Here is a 14608-nt window from a genome sequence, read left to right as displayed (position 1 = left end):
CTTGAAACGGTGACGTGAAAACTGGCTGTGGTATATTGATATAAACTACAAAGACATCATCCACGTCTTTTAAACTACAACTATAAACTACAAAGACATCATCCACGTGGTGCCCTCTGTTTTTCAGAATGACGCTGATCTCCTTCAATACACGTGAAATAAATGCCATCAAAATCAAGCCGGCAGTTTACAGAAAAAAAGTGGGACACATACTTTTCACACTGGCTTATGAGAGTGTTTTCGAAAAGTGGGAAAACACTGTCTCATGAAGGCATCATTCCGTGATTACGTCAACAGGTATTTTGGGATGAAAAGACCAAAGCAAGTGGCGCAGGGTATTACTTCTCAAGCTGGGCAGAGGAAAGCTGTGCGGCCCTCAGCAACCGCAGTTGGGCCTCTTATGGGCCTTAAAAATGCTGTGATCTGCTTCTGTAAAGCTTACTTCACCGCATGCATCAATCACTTCTTTCTCCATTGGGACGTCCTTGCTTATATTGTTGAAATTTCAAGTGCAGACGTTGTCCCTCATTTATGCTTACTTTTCACGAGATATACGATATCAAGAAAATATTTTGATGCATGCCCCTGATTTAAAGCATGCTACCAATTACACAGAGTGAGCAAGTATGCGAAAGTTTCACTGACACAAGCCATATTGAAGTCGGTACCCAGTAGAGTCCGTATATCGCTATCACGTTCAACTCTTGAAGGTGAAGCTGAAGAATCACCCAGTTATCATGCGAGGCGAGAGAAGAAGCGAGTAACAGCTGCTCTGGGCAAAAATTTATAGTTGAAGGAAGCTGCATGTGTCGCTATAATGCCTACTTTATCTTCGAATAAAGACGTTGCTAGAACTTTCTGCTAAGTTTTTGTTTCTACAGCTTGCATTTCCAATAAATGCTTACAATGGTACCTTGCTTTCAAAGATTTTCTCCCTCCCTCTTTTTTGCAAGTGCACCACAGCAGCCTCATGGGAACGTAATAGGAATGACCTTGGCCCTCTAGGTTTCTATTGTTTATATAGTGCCCACAACATTCATCCATATGACTGTGGCAATAAAAAAGTACAGCAAACTTTGACAATGAATGTAAACATTTGAAGGAAGTCTGTCTGGTTGGGTATGAAACTGGGAGATGATATAGGCTCCAACCAAAACTTTTTAAGAGACCCGACGTTTCGGAACCGAGTTGGTTCCAACGAAGCGAACCCAGACACAGCTAAACAAGCTACTCGCGGAAATTTTCAAGCAATACCCGGATCTCAGAACACTTTACCAGCGACTAATCTGCCGTAACGGATCCGCACCGAGTTTTTATCGACTACCAAAAATTCACAAGCCTGACGTCCCCCTACGACCGATTGTAGACTTCACTTCCTCCCCATGCCGATCCCTTTCAAATTTCCTACACCGAATCTTCACCCCACTAACCCGGAAGACACCAACTGATGTCCGCGACGCCAGCCACTTCGTGCAGCTAGCGTCAGCTGCGAGCATCGGTTATGACGAGAGCATGGTCTCATTGGACGTCGTGTCATTGTTTACCGACGTGCCAGTTCCCTTAGCTGTCTCCTCTGCCCGTTCTGCGCTCGAGGAGGACGCAAACCTGAGTTAAAGGAATCCTTTGGCGGTTGACGAGCTCTGTCCTCTACTGGAGTACTACCTCTCCAGCACGTACTTCTCCTACAAAGGAACTATTTTCAGGCAGAACAGCGGAACCGCGATGGGAGCTTCTATCTCCGTCACGATGGCAAACCTGACCATGGAGTACATAGAAGAAAAAGCACTCAGCTCCCTCGCCGCGACCCAAGCTTTTTCTGCGTTATATGGACGATTGTTTTTGCGTCATTAAGACGTCTGAAGTTGAAAACTTCAGACAACACCTGAATTCTGTGCACCCAGCCATACATTTCACGACCGAGTGTCAGAGCGACCACTGCCTGCAATTTCTTTACGTCCAGGTGGCAAGAAAGCGCAACGGCCTGGAGTTCTCCGTTCATAGGAAGCCAAAGCACACTGGCCGCTACCTTCAATTTGATTCTTCCCACCTTGCCTGCCACAAGGCCTCGGTGTTACCACGCCACTCGAGAGAGCCAGGAACTTATGGTCTAATTACCCGGAGCGAAAGAAAGAAGAGGCCCGCGTAATTGCTGACCTCAGAAAAAAACGAATATCCAAAAAACTTCATCCGAGCGGCCACCCGCCGCGCAGAGCAACAGAGGATTAGGAAACGCCATTCAACTTCAATTGGCAGCCCCCCGAAACGCGTACCGGTTCCATACATTCATGGACTCAGCGAGACGTTGGCGCGGATCTTCAAGAGGGATGGGGTTCGCATCGCGCACGTGCTTTCGTGTACGCTGGGCCGCCTCCTCCCCCGTCCGAAAAACCGGCCAACAATTGACAGGAGCCCCGGTGTTGTTTACAAAATTCCCTGCGCCGAGTGCCCCTCTTCGTATATCAGCAAGACGAAAAACCTACCGGAATGACTGAAGCAACGCGCCAACGATGTGCGAAAGTTCTACAAAGAGCGCAGTGCAGTCGCCGAACATGCGGAGACATTGGACCACAAGATAAATTTCAAAGCGACGGCCATGCTCGAAAGCGAGCCGAACTGGAGGAGAAGGTTGTTACTCTAGCCATGGAACATTAAGGGAACAGCCCACAACATCTACCGCTCTCTCGGAACCCTTCCCCCGTGTACAAACACGGACTGCGCTCCACGGCAAAACAAGAGAGAGAGAGACAAAGAGAGGGGTCATTAGCCAACCCTCGAGTGTTTTGAAGACGCTGCTGCTACGTAGCCTATGCAGTCACCCCTGAAGAAGGAACCAAGTCGGTTCCGAAACATCGGGTCTCATAAAAACTTTTGGTTGGAGCCTATAGCATCTCCCAACTTCGACAATGCATGGGTAGTCTCAACTCATTCACTGCAAAAGCAGCATTACGTCGTGTGGTCTTAAGAGAACTGCGACCAACAATGCATCTCTTCATCTTTTTTTTTCACTTTTTTTCGTTTTAAATATTCTACCACGCTAGTAGATGCTTCCAAGCAGGCTTACGGTTCTAGTGCGAAGTAGAGGAATCGGAGAACGGGTGTCCAACACACGAGAAATAGGACCTCTGAACTGCCAAAGGGTGCCAGAAAGAATGAACCTTTATGTACATTAAATTCGCTTTTCATATAACTTTCAGTAAGAGTGTTCAGACATCAGAGCAACTCGAAATTTTATAACTTTTCATGGTCACAAACGTCAACCTCAGATTAGACAGAAGTAGAGTGTCAAGTGATGAGTTGACCTATAGACAGAAAGTGGCGGTCTATATAGCAAATGAAACATCAGAAGGCTCAGGCCACAAACAACTTCACCAGACTGCAGGACAATTATGTCTAATAAAACTGTACAGAACAAACATTACTGAAGTACTTCAACCTGGTTGATATGCACTTACTCGTTGAACCATTCGGAGCAGGACAGTTGTGTCTGCCGCTGCTCCGACATGTCTGTTAGGGGTCATTTCTGTATGTGCTACACGAGGGTGGGAGGGATGCTTTGAGCAGCCCAAGCAAATGTAAGGTTAGTACTTCCTATGCGCCAGGAGTAGGAATTTCAGTAGCACGTAGGCAACATGGCATGCAATTTTTTGAAGAAAGGATAAACTCTACCTTGAATTTTACTCTCGTAGAGGACCCCCTTTCCTGTTGTGTTTGAGGGGAAAGGCATATGTTTGTAGCGTGAAGCGCTGATGCACAAGCAGGCCCTTGAGTAAAATTGCTATATAGCACAAACATCAGGGGCGAGAGCCAAGAGCAAGTGACACACGCAAGTTCCAACTTTCAAGTGAAAGTTTTTATAAAGAAACACATGAAATGTATGGTATAGGGTAACCGTGTGCCTGCGCAGATATATAGCACACTTGTGCTACATAGAAATTCAATGGAGTACCAGTAGCTTGAGTTAGCACTTTTCCGAATGTCGGTTTGCAATCTTCTCAAGGCCTGGAGACTTTAAACTCGGCAGGGGTGGCTAAAATCGCTGCTCCGAAATTTCACGCATGGGCCAAGGCATTCACCTCATTTCTTTCCAACCTTTGGAGAGCTGGGCACCAGAAGACTGCGTAGTCATTCCACACTATTATGAGACAAGATTCTCAGAGGATGCTGTCTAAAGGAGCGACGTGTATTAACATACTTTTTGCACTGAAAGTATGCATCAATCTATTATTCAATCACTTACGCAGCAGCATAGCATGCTGTCGTCCTGGTTGCATGCTGTTGGCGCATGCTGTTGGTAGCATGCTGTTGGTAGCATGCTGTTGGCGCTGTTGTCCCATGGTACTGAAGATCTCAGGAGCGTCTGCATTAGGAGAGCGCACGCCGTAGCCTGCGTCAGCGTGTAATTGCTCGTTCTTAGCGTGTTTAATGTGTTTCTGAGCCTTTATCAGTGTATGCACACCTGCTAAATGCCACGGTGCACGAGTGAATACGCAGGCACCCCAAATTGCGTCGATACATTCACTGTTTCAAGAACCTGCCAAATCTAAAAAAATGTCAATCGGAATTTGCACGGATCTGCCTAGCTTCTCACTCAAGCAGCGTTTTGAGCTATGTTACACCATATGTGACTACTGGCGAACTACAATGAGAGAAGTATTAAAACTGCAAATAAATTATACGCTCGTTTTGTCGGCAATCCCTACAATGGGCAGAACACAGTGTTCCTCATATGAGCCTACATGCGCTCAATCGTTTCATGAGAAACCATTGTATAAGTAACGCTGTTACAATACTTATATCAGTGACGACTCAGTTTTACCATGCAAGTTCTGCGGAAGATAACAAATATTGCTTTCTAAAAGGCTTATTCTATATTGAACATAATAAAAACAAAACAACACACAAACATATTAAAAAGTGCCTATTGTATATATAGCCCGTTTGTTAATCTGCGTAAATTCATTGTAACCACTCCTCGCTTTGTATCAACAACTTAAATTGTGCTGCTTTCCAAATATTCTATTGGCGTAACGCTACTGCAAGCAAGAAAATTTATGAAGCACGTCATGAAGTATATTCTTAGTGCTGCTGCAAATGTTTTGTTAAGCAATCTGTGCAAACAGAACAATGACAAGCTTATGGCAAGTAAGCAAGAAAAAAAGCGAAAGCTAAAAACACAGCAACCTTGATCTTTAGCTGCAAATGCAGACCAGCATATATTGTTTTGTAATTGTACTATTTGTCTGCATGTGAAATTATTTGTTTGTAGATACTGGTATGCCAGGTTCATTTTGAAGTGTTGAAGGATGTATTAAAGAAATGAATGAATGAAAAAGTTTACTTTCATTTGTATTTATATATGTCTTGCTGACATGTATATATGTCTTGCTGACATAGATATTGCTGCATCAGTCCAGTTTGAAATACTTTCTGCATCCAATCTCAAAGTATCAAAGTCAGCACACCTCTGTTTACTAAATTCCCCACCGGTAACGATTATCAGGAAACACAAAAAAAAAGCTTAGATTTGTTTAGATAAATGCCTGAAAAAAATGGGATAGTGGGTTTGCATGCTGATAGCCACTGATCCACGGAAGCTAACTTTGCGCACCAGAAAGAAGACAAGATTATTGAAATATGTTATATTTAAAGCCTATTGCGTAAGAAAGAACCGATGCTGAGGGTTAATCTAACCCTTTCAGTCACGAATTATGGTCCACTGTCAGAAACACGTCAAATTCGCGTGGCATAATTCAAAGCCACTCCGTATTACATTCCAAGTAAGAAAAAAATAAAGTAAAACGTTTTTTACACTGACTTAAAGCAATTAAATTTAATAAGTGCATAACTAATTATTTAATCATTTTGCCACGAGTCAGCATCAGTACTTGCATAAACAAAATCCTCTATTAAGCCCGAAATACATACATTGTTTGTTTTTTGGTTACACTTGTTTTGAGCGAAGAACAAAAATATTTTTCACGTTGGTCTTGGATTGCGTCACGTGGAAGCATCGTTGAACATGGTATTGCATCCAGCAAAGTGATCCTCTGCAGCAATACGCAATAAAATGAAGTTAAATAATCGCTAACTGTCCTCTCAGGAGGCCTGCACGTGTTTGTCAGTAAGTTTTTAAAGCATATAATAAAACACGCGGTACGTGACGTGCCATTGAATTTGGCATCTCTATTTGTGTACACCGGGACTGAAAGGGCTAAATTCACGGGGCAGTTTGCATGGGAAACGACAGGTAGCGAACTCAATACCGTTTTGGCACAGTGAAGCCGACTGCCAGGCCGATCTCGCCTCAATGATGTCACGGCGGCGTAGTGAGGCTTCGAGTATTTAGGTGGTGCTGGCCTAGTGGAGTTCAACTGAGGTGTTAACGGTGCCCCATTTACACCTCATTGGTGCCCAATGGTGTTTCATTTGTTATACAATATTACCTCTAATAAACACTGTCTTGAAAAGACAATGATTTTTAAAAATATCCACAAAACGAAAATTATGCCTGAGACAACTATTGTAGGAAAAAAGAATTTTATTCCAAGACACAATGGATGAGGGCAAAATTTTAATACCTTTCCGAACGTTCGGATTCGGGGCTGCCACTATTACTTTCCGAGCTCTTCACTGACGAAGTTTGACTTGGTTGATCTGTCCTTTCTATGTCACTGTCTTCATCATCACATAAAATAGGCCTGCTTGTGCTGGTGTCCTAGAAGAAAATGGGGTTTACGTTTCAACTACTGCGCTTTCTTGGTGAAAAAAGACGCGATGATAAAAAAGAGCAACTCCGCTCGTCCGAGTACATTCGATCGCAGCCAGGGCTTGAAGGGTGGTAAAAAAAACAGGGATTGTAAAACATTGTGAACAATCTCACTTGGTAAGCACCATGTACCTTGATTTGAACAACCACCAATATGATCAACAGGGCCCTAATCAAGCAAAAGCTTCGATTGAAAGTACCCATCCATGTTGAAAAATATTCAGACTTACGCTATCCAAGCAAGCGCATGAAGTGGTTCTTGGTAGCAGGAACTGCGATTTAGGATTCGAGTAAGTCTTGTAGTGTCCTTTCTTCCTCTTCTTTGGACGGTGCTTCATTGCAATGCCTCGAAGCAACAAGCTGACACGGCTTATTTCACTAGAGGATACAAAGGACAGAAAACAAACCGCTTCCAGATGGCCACCCAACAGCCATATTGCGACTGCGTGCACGCTGCAGCCCTGCAGCCAGCCGACAAAGCAATGATTAAAACGGCACAATATTAAACATTCAATATAAAACTAAAATAATAGAAAATGTTTCTAAGTTTTCAGCATTTCTAACAAATAGTGAATCATCAGATGTTTGTAAATAAACTGTGAGATGCGTAGCTGCGGTCATCCCAAGCGCAGCTGGGTTCTCACCATGGTTTTCACAAACTAGTTTTTTTTCTGGTTTTTTCTTTCTGTGTAACCAGCTGAAGTGCACAAGTGTAAGTCCACTGCCCGCGTGTGCACTTTTGTTGTTGAAGATTGCGTGATGATTATCCATGTCAGAGTTTGCTACGAGGACGATAAACAACTTCATACTTTCCCAGTAGGCTATGTAAAAGATTTTGAACCGCGTAACCACTAAGATTTCAAATCCAAATATCTCTATCTAGTTAAATGGACCGACGACGATGGAGAAACAGATTCTGCCAGGGAGGTAAGCGTGCTCTTGTTTGATATATTGTCAGGGAAATGCATCCGCTTTTTGGCCTGGGCGGCTGTTCAGCACTGTCCGCCCGTTCATCAACTTCAAAGTATTTTTTGCCATAATCAAAGCTGGCATACTCAAGAGTTCGGTTTGTGATTCATTCACCACGCATGATTACAAAATTGTGTGGTGTGCCATTATGCCTGAAAGCCCAACAGCGTGAAGTATATTGGCTCACATCACCAGTCTGTCGGGCACTTTGAGGAAGAGTATTGAACTTTCCTTTGGGGCACCAGTACTGTACGCTCCTTTGCTTTCTGCATGACATTATGTTATAACGGTACTATGTGTTTGCTCGAGGTTCAATTTTTATCATGCAATTCGATAACGCCAGCAAAAGTGAATGCGAAAAAAGATGAGATGTGCCATTTGAAGCTGATGTGCGTAGAAATGTTAACTTTACAACCCGCCGGCACGTTTTACAGGTTGAGAGGATATTATTTTTCTCACAGTAGTTATTTTTCTCACAGTAATACCATTAAAAAGCAGTAATAAAATCAATATTGAATTTGTGTAAGCATGCTGCAATAGTCTGGTTCAAGGCAAGGGAAGAGAGCAAGGTATACCGTATTTACTCGCATAATCGGCGCACCCCTAGTTTGGTTGCGAGAATTCGATTTTTTTTTAATTCTGCGCATAATAGGTGCACCCCGAACTTGGCTGTGATCAGAAACAATTCTACCCCTCAGCGGTGCAGTTGGAACGCGGTCCCCGTACCCTGAAGAAAAAAAGAAGGCAAATTGACGAGCAAATAAAAAAAATTCGAAGTGCAACGACCTAACCAACGTGTTTGTCGAAATAAAACTTGAAAAAAAAGCGTCGATGAGCAAAAAAAAAGGCTGTTCCATCAATTACTGATACCCCCCAAATCGCCGCGCTTTTTGGAGGTCACGTGTACAATGCCGGGGGCTCGATCGCCATCACCACCATCAGAGAAAAAGAAAGAAACGCCATTTTGCAAGCGGTGTGCGTATGTTGTGGTCGTGTATTGAACTTTGGTTCCACCATGGGGAAGTACGCGAGCTACACGGCTGGGTTTAAACTGAAGGCAGTGCAGTACGCGCTGGAGCACGGCAACCGGGCTGCAAGCAGGCATTTCGGCGTTGGAAAAACCACTATTCGGTACTGGAGGGACCAAGAAGAAAAACTTAAGGTGACGAAGAAGACACGACGGGCTTTCCGCGGTGCCAAGACCGGCAGGTCCCGAATGTCGAAGAGCAACTGGTCCGGCATATACGGGAGCTACGACAAGACAGCTGTGCTGTGTCGTTGGATATTGTGCAGACTGAGGCGCGCAGAATAGCCTGAGCGCAGGGCATCGAAGCAAAAGAGTTCAAAGCCAGCTCCGGATGGACAACTCGTTTCATGCGGCGCCATGGCCTCGCACTGCGAAGGCGGACCACCTTGTGCCAGCGCTTGCCCGCAGCATATGAGGACAAAGTGGTGGACTTCCACAGTTTTGTTATAAAGCTACGACAGCAGAAAGACTTCATTTTGTCCCAGATTGGCAACGCTGATCAGACCCCCCTTTGCTTTGATATGCCGTGGAAAACGACAATGGAAGAGAAAGGTGCACGGAGCGTAATCGTCAGAACGTCTGGCGCTGATAAACAACGATACACCGTAATGCTGGCGGTGACAGCGGATGGGCGTAAGCTACCGCCTTACGCTATTTTTAAACGTAAGACGCTCCCAAAGGCAAAATTCCCTCAAGGCATCTACGTCCGAGTCCAGGAAAAAGACTGGATGAGCGCGGAACTCATGGTGGATTGGGTGAAAACAGTCTAGGGTCGGCGACCAGGTGGTCTGTTGTTGCCGTCCATGCCTGTCCTGGACAGTTTTCGTGGGCACCTAGTAGACCGCGTACGAGATGAGCTAAAGGAGCTGCGCACAGATCTGGCAGTGATTCCGGGTGGCCTCACATCGATACTGCACCCTTTGGACGTGTCCTTGAATAAACCTTTCAAGGACAATGTTCGAAGGCTGTACACCACCTGGATGGCTGGAGGACAACATCAGCTGACTACAGGTGGTAAGATTAAGAGGCCGCCTGTGGAAATGCTGTGCGCTTGGATCGTGGAAGCGTGGCAGGCGATCTCCGACGAAGTCGTCAGGAAAAGCTTCAAGAAGACGGGTATCTCGAACGCACTGGATGCGAGTGAGGATGACATGTTGTGGGGTGCGGATGATTCGGACACCGAAAACGAATCCCCGCTCGGCGAGGATGAATGTGTGATCTCCAATTCCGACTCCGAATAGGGAAAAGGAGGAACAGCTACGACTTTTGTGTAAATAAATTTTACGTGTGTGTGTGTGCAGTTGACGGCTCTCGCTTGTTCATTAAAAGGTACGTAGGTATGTTTGTTTTATGCTGAATTATTTGGTAAACGATAAAGTCGCCTTTCACCTGACAAGTGTGCGGATTTAAACTGCGAGAACCGAGTTGAAAAAATTTTCGAAAGTTTTACCCCGCGTTAATGGGGCACCCCTAACTTCGAGCCGGATTTTCTGAAAAAAAAGTGCGCCTATTATGCGAGTAAATACGGTATACTTACTGCAAATCAAAAGAGATGTTTGAATTCATAAATGTGGTTTTTCTGAAGCAAAATTTTATAGTGAAACAACACCTATAGATAGAGTATTTTACATATTACAATAGCAATAACAGTGCAAGTAATCATGTTCTTGGGGTCTTCAGGAGTATGTTGAGTCATTCCTGTTCTGCTATATGGCAACAGACTGTCATAGAGAGACAAAATGTCTCATCAAGCTGACTCAAGAAGGGCTTGCTATTTGCTAATGATGCTTCAGTATTACAGAAGCAATATGAAAGACACTTCATACTATCAGCAGAAAACAATTAGTGATCTACCAGCTACATGTAAATTACTACCACAGGTGACAGAAACGGCTCGATGGACTAGTACAGCATAACTGATATGTGATTGTAGGATGATACAACAAAAATAATAGCATGCCAATGCCCTATCTCAACTCGACATGTCACACCATGTTCACCCTGTAGTCAGTGGAAAGAGGCTATGCATACACATCTTGTGCTTAGTAGGGCGAGGCATAAAACGTTGATGCAGCCCAGTGGGAAAGCCAGGGGTTGGCACACCGGCCTCACCCCCCCCCCTCCTTTTTTTTTGATTATTTTCTCCCGTAGTATACAGAGTGCAAAACGACGCTCGATCACATCCACGGACCAGGCCCCACTTAAGATCATAGTGGTGCCCCTCCTCTAATTTTCTGCCCGCAAAAAAAAAAATCTGCCTACGCCTTTGTGGCAGCCCACACACAATCTGGTGCTCACTTCAGCGTTCAGTGTTAATCGGTGCCATAGTCATGTGTATGCAGAATGTGAAGGCACACATTACATGCACATTAAGAATAGTAGGACATGTGTAGGGAAAAATAAAATGCTGAAGTTCAAGCCCTTTCACACCAGTTTGAATTCAGGATAATATGGCAGATTTTGCAAAATAGTCTAAACTGGTTAACTTGGCAGCCAAAAAAGAAGAATCACAAGTTGTATCACAAGTTGTCCCGAGGCCATGCCTTGTGCCAATAGAATGGTCTTGCCCAGTGTATTACGCTACGTTGTGGCTGTTCTTCTTTATGAAGCCAGAGTTAAAGCGAACAGAAGTGTTCTTTCTACCCACTGAGGAATGAACACATTTTGTATCTTCTGAAGCCTTACACACTTCAGCACATTTCCAATTTCAGCAAGGTTTCTTTGCAAGAACCTTAGAATTCATGAATCTCAGAATTGACAAATGATTTAAATTTACTAAAACAATTATGCCCCGAAAAGATTGCTAGCTGCAAAGACGTCTTAGAAGGAGACGTTGTGCGCACCTCAGCTGATCATAGAGGGAATGCCTTAGATTCCGCCCATGTTTTACTGCATTTTGCACTCTTCGCCAGCTAGCAGAATATGAAATGGAGGAATTCAGACTCCCCAGAAGAGACTTAGATATTGAGTTATGAGAAAGAAAGTTTACCTTGGAGTAAGCACAAATATGCATCAATGAACGAGATTCATGGTTTCATTGGCAAGAAAAAGAGTGCATTTCATTCAAACATGCCTTTCACTGGACTACTGTGAACATAGCCAGACGTTACGAGTTTTCGGAACCATTAAGCGTCCTTCATGTTCATATCATGATGTTGGCATGTGCAACCCCATATATTATTATCTGCTCTCATAACTTAACTTTTGAGCTTCGTATAATAGTTGCCCCGCCGCGGCGGTCTAGTAGCTAAGGTCAATTGGCTAAGGTGAGTCGGCAGCTAACCCGCAGGTCGTGGGATCTAATCCCAGCTGCAACGGCTGCATTTTCGATGAAGGCGAAAATGTTGTAGGCTCTTGTGCTCAGATTTGGGTACACGTTAAACAATCCCAGGTGGTCGAAATTTCCGGAGCCCTCCACTACGGTGTCTCTCATAATCATATGGTGGGATTGGGATGTTAAACCCCACGTATCAATCAATCAATCGAGCTTCGTATAGTCCTCACCGAGAACCCGAACTCAAGTACTGTGCACCCGATTTGGCTGATCAGGCCCGTAGCCAGGGGGTGGGGAAAGTGCCAAATCCTCCCCCCACAATACTAATCGAATAATGGACGGTGTTTTGCCGAGAATATTCAATGAAAATAAGTATTTTTAATGCTTTCAATCGGTGCCCTCTCCTCGCCCCTCCTCTTGCAAAAACTTCTGGCTACGGGGCTGTGGTCATTACTGTATCATTAATTGTTGTGTTCCAAACCACCCCTGGGTTCCGAGCGAGCCTCTAAGTGGTACAAAATGAAGCGGTGGACGACTGGTTGAAAACGACTCTGGTCATTAGGACCCCTCCTCTTTCTCCCCCTCCCTCACCCGCTCAACGCAACGATCCGCTGCTCGCCTACCCACCGCAGTTCGACTGCTAGCCCCGTCTGAGCAGGAATAAACAAGTGTTAGGCGTTCAAGGTTGCCTATGCTTTTTCACTACCGGTCCAGAAGCACGTGTATGGGACGACGACAACCCCAGACTGAACATTGGCGAGGAAGAAGTGGATTTGGATCTGCACTACACAACGCTTTTGACAAGCACGTCATGGCTACGCACGGGCTCCAGAATTGACTACCCGAATTCAACGGCTAGTCATAGTCATCATGGTTTGGACACCTGCAATTTTACTTTGAGGCTAACAACATCACTGATGCAGCAATGAAGAGAGCCCATCTGTTAACGGTGTATGGTGAGCAGGCATATGACACTGTCTGAGCCCTGATTCATATACACACTCCAGCAACTGTCGACTATGACGACATCGTAGCTGCGCTACAAAAGTACTATGATCCAAGGCCATCGGAGGTTTACAGCGGAGCCCGCTTCCAATGACGAGACCACCTGGAAAGCGAAAAAGTAAGCGATTACGTGGCGGCTCTTAAAAAACTCGCTGTACGACTTCAATTTCTGCCCGCCAACCTCAGTGTGTTCAGCTACTGCGCAGGAGAGAGGACAGACTACCACACCTGGTAACACCACTATGCTCCCCTAGGACGTTATGTTGCGGGACCGTTTTGTGTGCAGACTGCGTGACAAAGGCCTAAAACAAGGCATGTTCGCAGAGACGGGTGTGACATTCTCCAAAGCGTACGACGTTGCCCAGCGAGCAGAGAGCGCCGGTCACCAGCAGAAGGATATCCGACGAAACGTCAAGCTAGTGCACCACACCAGTCAGCAACCAGGCCAATATGCTACCACAGCCAACTCAAGGAAAAAAAAACAGCGCTGTTGGCGGTGCGACGACACGCACGATCCCCAGGTATGTCGATTCAAAACAACTACGTGCAAGTTTTGCCAAAAACAGGGACACATCGAAAAGGTATGCATAACCAAACGCAAACAGCCCAGCCCGAAGGGTTCAGCGCGATGTAACCACAATTTCGATGCTCAAGAAGGCCAGACACAAGATAGCACACCAAGACCATCCCTAATGTCAGCGGCTCTATATGCCTTAAACGCCGTTGCGAATCTCGGCATGAAACCGAACATAATGACAGAAATCCTAGTACACCATCGCCCCATCAAGTTTGAGGTGGATTGGGGAGCAGCATGCAGGCTCATTAATGCGGCCACTTTTCGAGCTACTTGGAGTGAGAACGCGCCAAAACTCCAGCAAGACGACACCCAGGTGACAACGTCGTCAGGACTTTCCCTTCCACTACTGGGTTGTGCCAATGTAGAGGTCTACTACAATGGCGAGACCCACCATCTGCCATTGCTGGTCGTCCACGGCTCCTGATCAAGCCTTTTAGGCCGAAGTTGGTTCACCCCCCATACAGTGGTTGTTGGCGGAGTTAACCATGCATCCAGCTATCCGTCAGTAGAGCTGCTCCAAGAGAAGTACAATGCGTTTTTTTCCGACAAAATATCAGGAAGCAACGAACCTCCAGTCACACTGGAGCTGCGAGAAGATGCAACGGCTCCACATCAAGCCTTTTAGGCCGAAATCGGTTCACCCCTCTTGGAGTGGTCGTTGGCCGAGTTTTCAATAGCCAGGCCCACCCTCTGCCATCACTAATCATCCACGGCTTTGGATCAAGCCTTCCAGGCCGAAGTTGGTTCACCCCTCTTAGAGTGGTCGTTGGCGGAGTTAACCATGCATCCAGCTGTAGAGCAGCTCCAAGAAAAGTACAAGGTGGTTTTTTTGAAGAAATACCAGGAAGCGACGAACCTCCAGTCACACTGGAGCTGCGAGAAAATGCATGACCAATTTTTGAAAGTTAGGTTGGTACCTTTTGCTCTACTAATGTTAGTCGAGAATGAGCTTGACCGATTGCATGATCAAGGGATAATCGAACCGACGCA

The sequence above is a fragment of the Rhipicephalus microplus genome, chromosome X (assembly GCF_043290135.1).
Source record: "Rhipicephalus microplus isolate Deutch F79 chromosome X, USDA_Rmic, whole genome shotgun sequence".
Classification (NCBI taxonomy): domain Eukaryota; kingdom Metazoa; phylum Arthropoda; class Arachnida; order Ixodida; family Ixodidae; genus Rhipicephalus; species Rhipicephalus microplus.
The sequence above is the reverse complement of the archived record's forward strand: the minus strand, read 5'-3'. Positions refer to the sequence as shown.